The sequence below is a fragment of the Trichechus manatus genome, unplaced genomic scaffold (assembly GCF_000243295.1).
Source record: "Trichechus manatus latirostris isolate Lorelei unplaced genomic scaffold, TriManLat1.0 scaffold00069, whole genome shotgun sequence".
Taxonomy (NCBI): domain Eukaryota; kingdom Metazoa; phylum Chordata; class Mammalia; order Sirenia; family Trichechidae; genus Trichechus; species Trichechus manatus.
Window position 1 is genome coordinate 4,810,004 of NW_004444005.1, and position 12,177 is coordinate 4,822,180.

Below are 12,177 nucleotides of genomic sequence, written 5' to 3' on the forward strand. Positions count from 1 at the left end.
GCTCACAAAGCCCATATTTTGAGGAGGGGGGCATTTTCTTCCACTATTAAAAAAAGAAGCACCTAAGATCTGGCAAAGCAACCTGACCACTTTTCCTTTTTATCAAGCCAGGATGCCAGAAATCTGTTCTCTGCCCTAGAGCCCACTTGGGGCTCTTGGTTATAGCAGGAGACAGCTGCAGCAAGGTAGGTTTGTTCATCCTGTTTGTTTATGAGTGTCATTCACTTTATTATTTTTTTAATCCAAAAACTTGAGTTGTTCAGGAGATATTATATAGAGCTTACCATGAGCTTTACGGAACCCTGGAAGCACACTGGTTAAGAGCTCAGGTTGCTAACCAAAAGGTCAGCAATTCATATCCACCAGCCGCTCCTTGGAAACCCTATGGGGCAGCTCTCCTCTGTCATATAGGGTCTCTGTGAGTTGTAATCGACTCAGTGGCACACAACAACATGTGCTTTATGGGGCCCTGGTGGCACAGTAGTTAAGAGCTCAGGCTGCTAACCAAAAGGTCAGCAGTTTGAATCTGCCAGCCACTCCTTGCAAACCCTAAGGGACAGTTCTACTCTGCCCTATAGGGTTGCTATGAGCCAGAATCAACTCGAGGGCAATGGGATGTGCTTTACTTTAGGTCATATAATCATGAAAATAACCCTTGGGGCAAGTACTGTTAACTCCATTTACACGTGCAATAACTGAGGTGCAGATAGGTAACGTAAGTACCCAGTATTGCCCAGTGTTCCACAGCTGGTCAGTGGGAGCCAGGAGCTGGACCCGGGCAGTCAGGCTCAAGTGCCAGCTGTTAACCTATGTGCCATGCTGCCTCTCCATCTGGCCTCCCTGAAGGATCAGAACTGTCTTGGGCTTAATTGCTATTTCATAAAAATTTGAACTTGAACTGAATTAAGACTGCAGATAGCAGTGGTAGGAGCATGAAGGGAGAAGGCCAGCTTTCCAGTGTGGCTGGGGCCCCCTCCCCGCTCTGTAACGTCCCCACCTCACCAGCGGACTCCAGGCAGAGGACACGCTGGCTCTGGCAGCTCTCCCTTCATTCCCTGGGACAAACCAGCACCAAGAACTCCCCTGCTAATCTCTAGTACTGAACTGGTATTTCCAGTCCCCATCTGGTTTCTGTCACCAAAGACTTGAAACCACTGGGCATTCATTCAGCAAACATTATTGCCAGGCACAGTGCAAAGCCTTAGGGCCCACGATTGAAAAGCCAAGGTCCCTGCCCCGAATCGGCTCACTGTGTCTGGGTAGGGCAGAAGTATAAAGAAATTTAAATGGTTTGAGCTGATAAATGCTAGAGCCCAGATGTCCCAAGGGCTGGGGGAACGCTGCAAAGGGAGCAATTTACACAGGGTCAGGGAAGGCTTCACAGAGGAGGGGACAGAAACTGGTTCTCCAAGAGTCTGCCACCAGCCTACTCAGACCATACGGATGAAGGGAGAAAACGAACTCAGAAACAGAAAGTCCTCCACATAGGCTGAAAAGCAGTGTTATCGGATACCTCCTTCCTCACCCAGTCACGGAATACGGGCACACCAGCACATCGGAACGGGAGTTCTCGGTAAGCAGACCGTTAACACAGCATACACAAAGCCGTGGGTACAAGGATCTAACAAGACTGCCTCTGTGATCTGATACCTATTGTTACATGACTGTCACGTGGTCAAAGTGGTTGCCGTTCACTGAGCTCCTATGGTTGTTTTAAAGAAAGGTACCACCAGGCCCGTTATTCAGGAAGGGAAACAACCAGAGAGATTAAGCAAACTGCCTAGTTCACCCAGATAATAATGGCAGAATGGGATTCAAACGGAGCCCTAGTGGTGCAGTGGCTAAGAGCTCAGCTGCTAACCAAAAGGTCGGCAGTTCCAATCCACCAGCCGCTCCTTGGAAACTCCGTGGGGCAGTTCTACTCTGTCCTATAGGGTCGCTGTGAGTTGAATCAACTGCATGGCAATGGGTTTGGTTTTGGTTTTTGGTTTGGGATTCAAACTCAGGTCCCCCATATCAAAGCCCATCCTCTTTCTGTTGTTGTTGGGTGCTGCTGAGTCATTTTTGACTCACAGCAAGCGCATGTGACAGAGCAGAACTGTCCCACAGGGTTTTCTTGACTCTAATCTTTACAGAAGCAGATCCCCAAGTCTTTTTCCCACAGAGTTGCTGGGTGAGTTCAAACCAGGTTAGCAGCCAAGTCTGCTCCACCAGGGCTTCTTATCCTCTTTCTACCACACTCTTATGCCTCCCATGGAAGTGGGCCTGTGAGGAAAATCAGGGTCTCCGGCAGCAGGTCACATCATACGGGGAAAGGGAAAAGTTTTTACAAGCTGATTCTTGAAGAGATTAGGGCACACAGTAATCAGATGGTTAATTAAAAAGAAAGAAAGAAATAACCGTTTCTGTTGAGTCAATTCTGACTCATAGTGACCCTATAAGGCAAAGTAGAACTGCCCCCTGGGTTTTCCAAGGCTGTAATCTTTACAGAAGCAGACTGCCACATCTTTCTCCTGCGAAGCAGCTGGTAGATTCAAACTGCCAACCTTTTGGTTAGCAGCCAAGCGTATAACCACTACGCCACCAGGGTTCCTGGACAGTTAATAAAATACTGAAAATTGCAGTTTGGGCTTCAGCCCTGCCCCACTGGGCTAAAGGGCAGGGCAAGGGAAAGGCAAAACAGCTTTGGGGTGGGAGGCTGCGTGAGAGGCAGGAGTACCTGGCAGTCCCACGCTAGGCAGGCTCCAGGGTGCCACGTGTCTGGATCCCTGAACACAGCAAGCCCTATACAGGGTCAGGAGCTCTCCTCTGTCAGCAGGGACAGCAGAAGCCATGCACAATCCTAAGAAGGGCCCCTCCAGTTACAAGACCTCACACTAGGAGGAATTCCAATCTCCCCATCTCTAGAAAGGTAAATACCAAGATCATATCAGCTGCCAAGGTCCCCAGTTAGAGCAAACAGTTTGCACTTGATTATCAACCTAAAGGTTGGCAGTTTGCACCCACCCAGCAGCACCATGGAAGAAAGGCCTGGCAATCTGTTTCCATAAGGATTACAGCAAGAAAACTCTATGGAGCAGTTCTACTCTAACACACAGGGTCACCATGAGTTGGAATCGACTCGACAACAACAGGTTTGGTCTCTCTGGTCTACCAGCTGCCACAAGCTGGGGGTGACCAGAATAGAGTTGTTCTGAGAGGCAAGCTACCTAAGGACTAGCAAGATCCATGGTTTCGGTGAAGACGCCTCCCCAGATCTCCAGTTTGTTTATTTGCTCTGTGCGGCTACCTCTCTGCCTTCCTCAAAACGCTGAGGAGAGCTGGATGTGGGGAAACTATAAACAAACCTTGCAGACACTCCTATAGAGCCGGGGTTCTCTGCCACACTTCTCCATATGAGACACCAAAAATCAACTCTGTGTGGCAGAGATGCACGATGGAATACCACACAGCCATCAAAAGGAATGAACTTCTGATACCCACAACACTACGGACGAATCACAAAGCATTATGCTGACTGAAAGAAGCTAGGTGCAAAAGAGTACACACTGTGTGGTTCTGTTTACGGAAAACTCTAGACCGGGCAAAACTAATCTACAGTGACAGATCACGGTGTGCCTGGGGCCCAGGGGTGGGGTGGGGGCTGTCTGCAAAGGGCCATAAGAAAACTTTCTGGAGTGCTGAAGATGTTCTATACCTTGACTGGGGCAATGGTTGCACCAGTGTATACGTTTGTCAAACCTCACAAAATTTAAATGGGTGTATTCAATTGCATGTCAATGAATACCTCAATAAAGAAGAAGGGAAGGCAAGGCAAGTGGAGAAATAAAAAAGGAGCAAAGAAAGAAAAGCCCTCAACAGAGCTTGAGTAACAGGAACTTTCTCCTACCCAGCACTCTGCAACACAATGGCAATTGACATTTATGTGAACTTGACCAAAAACTGTATTGCCAGATGCTTATGATTCAAAGACCAAAGTAAGTTGTATGTAATTTGAGCATTAAGTGTATTTTATTGGGTCTCAGTTCTTAGAATAATTGGTCATCTATCATACACAAACTACTTTGGTGAACCCAAATGCCCCAATTTCTAACCAACGTAACTCAGGTTTCCATCAACATCACTGCGATGAAAGGGGTAACAACACCACTCAAGCAACTTGGAAACGGCAGGTTTCACGACCGTTAAAATAGTCAGTATACAAATAAAATTTCACATGGTAATTTAAGGTATTAGCTTTTTTTTGTCTTCAAATCCTAAACTCTAGCAACCACCATAATCATCAATAGATTACTTAAAAACATTTGATAGACTTTTTTTTTGGTTGGGGGAGGGTGTCGTGGATTGAATCGTGTCCCCCAAAAATACGTGTCAACTTGGTTAGGCCATGACTCCCAGTATTGTGTGCTTGTCCTCCATTTTGTGATTGATATAATTTTCCTATATGTTGTAAATCCTAATCTCTGCCTATGGTTAATGAGACAAGATTGGATTATGTTGAAGAGGATTAGGGTGGGATGTAACACCCTTGCTCAGGTTACAGCTCTGATCCAATGTAAAGGGAGTTTCCCTGGTGTGTGGCCTGCACCACCTTTTATCTTACAAGAGATAAAAGGAAAGGGAAGCAAGCAGAGAGTTGGGGACCTCATACCACAAGAAAGCAGCACCAGTAGCAGAGCGTGTCCTTTGGACCTAGAGTCCCTGTGCCTGAGAAGCTCCTCGATCAGGGGAAGATTGATGACAAGGACCTTCCTCCAGAGCCAACAGAGAGAGAAAGCCTTCCCCTGGAGCTGATGCCCTGAATTTGGACTCGTAGCCTACCAGACTGTGAGAGAATTAATTTCTTTTTGTTAAAGCCATCCACTTGTGGTACTTCTGTTACAGCAGCACTAGGTGACCAAGACAGAGGGGGAAGTGGCTGTTTTCAAGTCCTACTCATTAGCCTTTCATGGTTTTCATGAACCCAGAAATAAATAGAGCCATCTTAACTTACTCCCCACATATGTATATGTATGTGTGTATATATATATGTATATGTATATGTGTGTATATATGTATATGTATGTGTATATATATGTGTGTATATATGTATGTGTATGTATATATGTGTATATGTATGTGTATATATGTATGTATATGTATATGTGTATATATAGTATATGTATGTGTGTATATATATGTATATGTATGTATATATGTATATGTATGTATATATGTGTGCATATATATATGTATATGTATATATATGGATATGTATGTATATATGTATATGTATGTGTATATATATGTATATGTATGTATATATATATGTATATATGTGTGTGTGTGTGTGTGTGTGTATAAAGCAATAAACCAGCCAAACATCTACCATTCCCTATCAAAGAACAAAGCTGAGCTAAGTACCGGTTCTATCTTCGGCAAAGTAAAAAAAAATTAAAATCTTTTCTATTCAGCTGCTTCACTTCTCTGGCACTTGTCGAAAGTTAAAAAAAATAAAATAAAGCCAGACTCACTAAAGCAGAAAGCCCAACTGAGGAAACTTCAAAGCACCAATGTGATAGGAGGAACACGTTCATTTTTTTCCTTTCTTATGCATTTTATAAAATCCCCAAATACCATCATGAAAGCAGCACCTGGATTTCTGATGCAGTATCTTGGCGACTGAGATGTTGGAGCCCCCAGCGCTGTTCCTGGAACAACTCGAGTTTTCTCTGGGCCACGCACTGAAGGTGGATGATCCCAAAAGGAAGGCTGGAATTCAAGAAGGAACGGTGAACAAGGTTTATGGTGAGTTTGTGGGTATTTTCAGGAATAAAGTTAGAAACATGCTACATTAATGTTTTGCCAGGGGTTACTGGTGATATGTTTTCCTCATTTATTTATATTTTAACTCATCCACGGGACAAACATTTATTCAGGACCCTCTCCATGCTAGGCTCTGGGAAGTTATAAACAAAATAATTCACCACCCTTGTCCTTAAGCAGCTCAGAGTCTAGTAAGGTAGATGGACAGGTATCCATGGGACCACACAGTGTGACAAGGGCCACATAACAGACATGAAACAGGGAGTGTCAGGGAAGGGGTGGGGGTGGGACAGAGATATGGATGGGAAAACGCCCCAGGAAAAGGGACTCTGGGCTGAGTCAAGTCAAGAAGAGGCTATGTCACTCTGTACCTCGCTTGTCACCTCCCCTCTCTGGGCTGTGGCTTCCAAACAATCAACTCAAATTCTTTGTGAAACCAGGAGGGATACAAATATATAAACAAACCATGACCCCAAGCATTCCAGAACTCTACCGTTATCTTCTCCTTTCTCCTTCTCCATTTTGAACCAGTGACGGGAAAAAGAAGAGACCAAGAACCCACATGCCATGAGATAGGAAACAACTGAACCCTTATTCAAGATTTTCAATACTATAATTCAACTAACGTATTTAGATGCTATTCATTATCATATAAAATAAATATCAAATAAAATAAATAAAGTTAAAAAGACATGGTCTCTGCCCTGACAGGGAACACAACAGAGAGTCCCTGATGGAGCAGGATAAAAGTGGGGTGCAGAACTCAAATTCTTGTAAAAAGACCAGACTTAATGGCTTGAGACTGGAGGGACTCCAGAAGACACAGCCCCTGGACTCTCTTTTAGCCCAAAACTAAAACTATTCCCCAGGCCAACTCTTCAAACAAAGATTAGACTGGACAATGGGACATAAAATGAAACTCGTGAAGAGCGTGCTTCTTAGCTCAAGCAGATACATGAGACTAAACAGCAGCTCCTGTCCAGAGGTGAGATGAGAAGGCAGAGAGGGTCAGGAGCTGGTTGAATGGGCATGGGAAATCCTAGGTGGAAAGGAGAAATGTGCTGTCACAGTATAGGGAGAGCAATTAGTGTCACATAATAATGTATGTATAAATTTTTGTAAGAGAGACTAACTTGAATTGTAAACTTTCACTTAAAGCACAATAAAAAAAATGAAGAAACTCAGGGAGAGAGCAATCAATGAATGTTGGAAATTCCATGAGTCAATGCCTTAATAATCCAAATGGAAGCAACTATCAGAACCCACACTGACCACAGGGGGCAAAGTGTGGAAATAAAACCAAACCAAACCAAACCCACTGCTGTTGATTTGATTCCTACTCATAGAGACCCTACACAACAGAGTAGAACTGCCCCAAAGGGTTTCCAAGGAGTGTCTGGTGGATTTGAACTGCCAACCTTTTGGTTAGCAGCCGTAGCTCCTAACCACTACACCACCAGGGTTTCCAAGTGTGGATGCAGAGAGGGTTAATTCACAAGGGTCCATGAAGGAAATAAAGTGAGAGGACTTTTGCCAAGAGGCTGACTGGGCCCAGCACCAGGAAATGCCAAGTGCAAAAGGATTTCAGGTTCCTGCTTGGAAAGTCGGGACGCTGTGACATACACAGTACAAGCAGCCCTGGCCATGCCCGCTGTGCGTCTGTGACGGGTGACCCAGTTTAGGATGTTGCAGAGACGAGGGACGGGGTATCTCACATGTGTGAAACGAGCTAAAGACGGACAGGTTACAAAACAATTTAAATACTGAGTCAATTTTTGTTTTTAAAAATGACTTGTGTGCTACAGCAGAAGTCAGCACAACTGGACTAAACCAAAGCTAAGAAGTTTCCTGAGTATAATCAAATACTTTGAGAGACAGAGTAGCAGGGGTAGGGGGTCTGGGGACCATTCTTTCAGGGGACATCTAGGTCAACTGGCATAACAAAGCTTATTAAGAAAATGTTCTGCATCCTACTTTGTTGAGTGGCGTCTGGGGTCTTAAAAGCTTGCAAGCGGCCATCTAAGATGCATCAGTTGGTCCCAACCACATGGAGTAAAGGAGAACGAAGAACACCAAAGACACAAGGGAAGTATTAGCCCAAGAGACAGAATGGGCCACACAGACCAGACACTTCATCAGCCTGAGACCAGAAGAACTAGATGGTGCCCGGCTACCACCAATGAACATCCTGACAGGGAACACAACAGATGGCCCCTGATGGAGCAGTAAAAGGATGGGGTACAGAACTCAAATTCTAGTAAGAAGACCAGACTTAATGGTCTGACTGAGACTGGAGGCACCCCAGAGAGCATGGCCCCTGGACTCTCTATCAGCCCAGAACTAAAACAATTTCCGAGGCCAACTCTTCAGACAGGGATTGGACTGGACTGAGGGACATTAAGTGATACTCGTGAAGAGTGTGCCTCTTAATCAAGTAGATATAAGAAACCAAAGGGGCAGCTTCTGTCTAGAGGTGAGATGGGAAGGCAGAGAGAGTCAGGTGCTGGTTGAATGGTCGTGGGGAATCAGAGGCGGAAAGGAGTGTGCTGTCGCAGAATGGGGTGAGCAACTAGGGTCTGATAACAATGTATGTATAAAAATTTTGTATGGGAGACTAACTTGAAATGTAAACTTAATTTAATTCCAACAATAAAAAAATAAAATAAAATAAAAAAATGACATGTGTGAGTATAAAGGTCTATACATCAAGGTGTTGACAGTGCTTTTCTTTTTTAGACTGTTTGACAAAGTGCATGTATTGATTTGATAATGAAGGGACATACCGAGTTCCTTTACAAAATCTTTAGCCTGGACAGACAGCGAGGCAGAGCGTGAAGGGTCGAGTCCTCCCACCCTCACCCCACCCACCCCGTGCTACATACAGAGGCTCTGGGCAGTGGCGCTCAGAGTTCTTTGGAAACCAAAGGAAACTGAGTCACGGGCAAACCGTCCTGACTGGGGGGACTTTCACAGCGTGCCTAATTCTGCAGAGATCCTGGCACAGGCCCCGTTACTCTCACCCAGGCCACCTTTCTGACACCTTGGCCTCCAGAGAGGCTGCTCACCTCACCAACTGAGGTATTTCACAGGCGAGAAAGAACAGACTCCATTCCTGGCCTCTCCACATGATCTGCCCCCAAAAAACCAAGTCTGAGATCTTACTAGCCCTTTCTGAAAAGAAACATAAACCCCAGGGAGAGTCTCCAGCTATCTCAACAACAACAATAAAAAATAAAATAATTAAAAAAAAAAAAAAAAAAAAGACTCTTTAGCTACATCCTAAAGCTGCTGACCTGCTCACACCAGCAACCCCACTCCAGGCATGTGGGCTTCGCCACTCCTCTGAAGGTCAGAGAGAAGCAGGTACTCAGCCACATGACCTGCAGGCTCTTTAAAATCTCAACAATAGGAATCAACCGCATTCAAAGGCAGGTATAAGGGACGTTTCCGTCTTGTGCGGGAGCGGGTCTTGGTTTGCTGGATGAACAGAAGCCAATGAAGGGCCTCAGCATCAGCACCATCCACACGCTCTTCAGGTAGGGAGAGACCTCACATCTCGGCCCCTGCTAGTGCTAACCCTGACAGACAGCCCCTTCCCTAAGAAGGGACAGAAGATCCCAGGGCCAATGACAGCCCACATGACCCAAAGAACCAGATGACCATCAAGCCCACACAATTAACATGCACAGCGCACAAAGCTATCCTAGAGGCCGCTGCAGGGAATAAGACATAGACCAGCACACAACCCAGACCGGTTGCAAAGAGCCAAGAGTTTGCACTAACATCAGCGCCAAGATCTTCTTACAGTGTGACACCACCAAATGTGCTTATTGTATTTCTTCTTTTTTAAAATGTAAATATATGGTTTATTTAATAAAAATTTCCAAAACATGATCATTTTAATGTGTAATCAACATAAAATTATTAATGAGATATTTAATCTTCTTTTTTTTTCATGAGTTCTTCACATGTCAATTTGAACTAGCCACATTTCAAATGCTCAGCAGCCATATGTGTCTGCTTGTTGCTCTTGTCTTCACGTCGATTCTGACTCATGGTGAGCCCATGTGCGCAGAGTAGAACTGCTCCACAGGGTTTTTAAGGCTGTGACCTTTCAGAAGCAGATCATCAGGTCTTTATCTTCAGAGATGCCTCTGAGTATGTCCGAACTGCCAACTCTTTGGCTAATGTCAAGCACTTAACCATATGTGCCACCCAGGGACTCCCCATATGTCTAATGGCTGCCATATTGGACAACATAGCCCTGGACTATTGATCCCCATCCACATGTCAGTCCTCTAACAGACTCTTCTGAAGTATGAATTTCAAAGGCAACAAAATATGGTCACTTTGACTGTGGTCTTGGGGCTTGAAGCAGCCAGTGCATGGGGTGAGTGACTAGAAATCAGAGCGAGAATAGGGAAGTCTGTACTCCACTGAGTGTATGCAAAGGCTGCTTCGGGTTTGCCTAGTCTGCAGAGGCTGAACTGGAACAGAACGGTTATTCGTCCAGTTGCTACATTTGCCAGACTGGGCTGTCAGATTCTGCACTTTGCAGTAATTTCATGGCTCTGTTGTACTACTAGAGCCCTGGTGGTGAAGTGGTTAAGAGCTCAGGCTGCTAACCAAAAGGTCGGCAGATGAATCCATCAGCCGCTCCTTGGAAACGCTACAGGGTCACTATGAGTCGGAATCAACTCGACGGCACACAACAACATTGTACTACTGGATGGTACTTTAAGATGTCTTCACCCCTCGCCCTTTGCTTAGGCCTGTCCGCCTTCAGCTTGCCATCTATCAGCTGCTTAGGCCACCTCTATCACAGATGCTGAAAGGTAGACTGGTCCCATTCTAAGCTTTAACCACTGACTGGTAACTGGAGAGACCCGTCAAGAGCTAAATGTGGTGTTCATGGCAAATCCGAGTCGCACAGAGTGAAGATTGAACAATACCACAACTCTGAATTTAGTTTTTTACCCAATCTAGTGTGTGTTTTGTCAATAATGTCTTATTGCCCCAGAAACTTATCAGCTTTCTTGGACATTTTCATTTTGTTTCTGGATTACAAATACAAAAGTTGGTAATTATACTTTTTTTTTTTTTTTAATCATGCTTTAGGTGAAGGTATACAGAGCATATTAGTGGCTTGTTCAAAAATTTATACACAAATTGTTTCGTGACATTGGTTGCAATCCCCACATTATGTCAGCACTCTCCCCCTTTCCACCGCGGGTTCCCCGATTCCATTTGTCCGGCGTTCCTGTCCCTTTCTGCCTTCTTGTCTTTGTTTTTGGAAAGGAGTTGCCCATTTGGTCTCGTATACTTGATGGAACTAAGAAGCACATTCCTCACTTGTGTTATTGCTTCTTTTATAGGTCTGTCTAATCTTTGGCTGAAAGGTAAACTTTGGAAGTGGCTTCAGTTCTGAGTTAGAAGGGTGTCCAGGGGTTACAGTCTTGGGGGTTCCTCCAGTCTCTGTCAGTAAGTCTGGTCTTTGTGTGTGTGTGTGTGTGTGTGTGTGTGTGTGTGTGTGTGTGTGTCTGTGTGTGTGTGTCTGTGTCTGTGTCTGTGTCTGTGTGTGTGTGTCTGTGAATTCAAATTTTGTTCTACATCTTTTTCCCGCTCTATCTAGGACCCTCTATTGTGATCCCTGTCATAGCAGTCAGTAGTGGTAGCCGGGCACCATCTAGTTCTTCGTGCTTATTGTATTTTGTAACAGTGTTGACTTTTACAACGCATCCCGCTGTTAATTGTGGCTTCATGGGCTAATGGGGAAGGGCGTTTTTACCCAGATCTGGATCCATTTGGGCTCATTCCCCCAACAAACCTGCTCACAATCTGCTTACAATTCCCCCACATATTAGTAAGAGTCTCAGGGTTCAAGAGGGTGGACTAGGACTTTTAAATGGTATCAGTATTTCTCTACTACATTAGTTGGAAGACCAGACTTACAGTTTCTAACATCAAAATACCACACGGATGATAATAGGCCGTGTTCAAATTCGTTAGATTCAGATATACTTTAAAACAAACTAGAATAACAATAAATGATACAGATTCACTGTCTTTCCAGTCTATTATGGAAAATACCGTAGCTATAAAGAACTTCATTTTACTTCGATCCACAATCAATGCACATGGAAATAGCAGTCAAGAAATTAAACAACGTATTGCATTGGGCAAATCTGCTGCAAGAGACCTGTTTAAAGTGTTGAAAAGCAAAGATGTCACTTTGAGAACTAAGGTGCACCTGACCCAAGCCATGGTATTTTCAATCATCTCATATTCATGTGAAAACTGGACAATGAATAAGGAAGACTGAAGAAGAACTGACACCTTTGAATTATGGTGTTGGCAAAGAATACTGAATAT

The 12,177-nt window shown here is 44.5% G+C and overlaps 1 protein-coding gene across 1 annotated transcript in view; it reads right to left on the bottom strand.

Moving 5' to 3' along the window:
- PACSIN2 (protein kinase C and casein kinase substrate in neurons 2) overlaps nt 1–5,751 on the bottom strand; it is a 118,965-nt gene extending 113,214 nt beyond the window's left edge. The window contains exon 1 of the mRNA XM_023734595.1: nt 5,634–5,751. The gene's annotated coding sequence lies outside the window, so the exon portion shown is untranslated. The remainder of the gene's footprint in view (nt 1–5,633) is intronic.
- Nucleotides 5,752–12,177: the final 6,426 nt, after the last annotated feature.